This window comes from Chrysochloris asiatica, unplaced genomic scaffold (genome assembly GCF_000296735.1).
Source record: "Chrysochloris asiatica unplaced genomic scaffold, ChrAsi1.0 scaffold00124, whole genome shotgun sequence".
NCBI lineage: Eukaryota > Metazoa > Chordata > Mammalia > Afrosoricida > Chrysochloridae > Chrysochloris > Chrysochloris asiatica.
In genome coordinates this window covers 5,374,203-5,375,677 of record NW_006408642.1, presented here as the reverse complement: position 1 = coordinate 5,375,677, position 1,475 = coordinate 5,374,203, and the positions used below count along the sequence as shown (strand labels likewise).

General features: G+C 32.3%; 1 protein-coding gene across 1 annotated transcript in view; it reads right to left on the bottom strand.

The window, feature by feature from the left end:
- Window positions 1–1,475, bottom strand: part of TOPAZ1 (testis and ovary specific PAZ domain containing 1) — a 109,626-nt gene that overhangs the window by 82,110 nt on the left and 26,041 nt on the right. The window lies entirely within an intron of this gene.

Sequence of the window (1,475 nt, the reverse complement as noted above, 5' to 3'; positions counted from 1 at the left end):
TTCCCAAACTCTCCGAAGCTAAATATTAGATTGAAAAATTTTTTAATGCAATAAAATACTAAAATAGAAAAAACTGGAAGAAAAATTTTAATATTGAAGGCTTCTCAAAACATGGCTAATAACTCAGAAACTATAAAAGAAAGCTGATGTTGTTAGCTGTCAATAATTCAGTTCTGACTCATAATGACCGTATACACAACAGAACAAAACATGGCCAGGTCCTCTAACATCATCACAAGTGTTTTTAACCTTTAAGCCGATTGCTACATCAAATCTGTTCTCGAGATGATCTCTAAATTCAAGTAGGCTATGTTCAACGCCATATTTTCGCTCCTGTGGACTTGTTTCAATTTCCTTCAGCCCTAGTCTGAAATTAAATATGAGTAATGATGATCTGTTTCACAGTCTGCCCTTAGCCTTGCTTGGGATGATGATAAAGAACTTTCTCACCCTCTCTTTCCACAGATGTAGTTAATTTGATTTCTGTGTGTATGCCATCTGGTGAGGTCCATATAATAGTCATGTTTTATGATGTTTAAAAAGGTATTGGCAATGAAAAAGTCTTGATCTTGCGAAATTCTATCATGAGATCTCCAGCATCATTTCTAATCCAAGGTCATATTTCCCAATGACTGATCCTTCCTCCTTGTTTCCAACCTTTGCATTCTAATCACCGGTAATCATCAATACATCTTGATTGCATGTTTGATCAATTTCACACTGAAGAAGTTGGTAAAAGTCTTCAATTTCATCATCACTGCCTTAGTGGTTGGTGCAAAAAGTTGAATAATAGTTACATCAATTGGTCTTCCTTGTAGGCATATAGATATTATCCTATCACAGACAGTGTTGTACTTCAAGATAGATCTTGAAATGTTTGTTTTGATGATAGTCCATTTTATGAAATACATAAGTCTCAATAAGTTTAAAATATTGAAAATATCCAAAATATGTCTCTGATTACGAAGAGACTAAATTATACATCAATAACAAAAAATGAGACATCTCCAAAATATTTGGAAATGTCATAGTTTGAATTTACCATGGGTAAAAGAAGAAATCAAAAGAGAAGTTAAAATGTATTTTGAACTGAATGGTAATTAAAACATTTGTGGGATACTCTCCCTATTTGTGAATGACATGATTATCTATAAAGAACCTAAATAACCTACCAAAAAGTCTTCTAGAGCTAATAAATGATTGTAACAAAGCTGCAGGATACAAGGTAAATGTACAGGATTAAATTTTAAAATTAAATTTTTATACTATCATTGAACACTAAAATTTAAAACATATTTATAATCGCTAAATAAATGTACCTAAGTATAAAGCATGGGAACACTGAATGTTTTAAAATTGGGGAAGGTGTTCTTTCACCATACTTATTCAACCTGTATGCTGAGCAAATAATACGAGAAGCTGGGTTCTATGAAGAAAAATGTGGAGTCAGGATTGGAGGAAGACTCATTAACAAC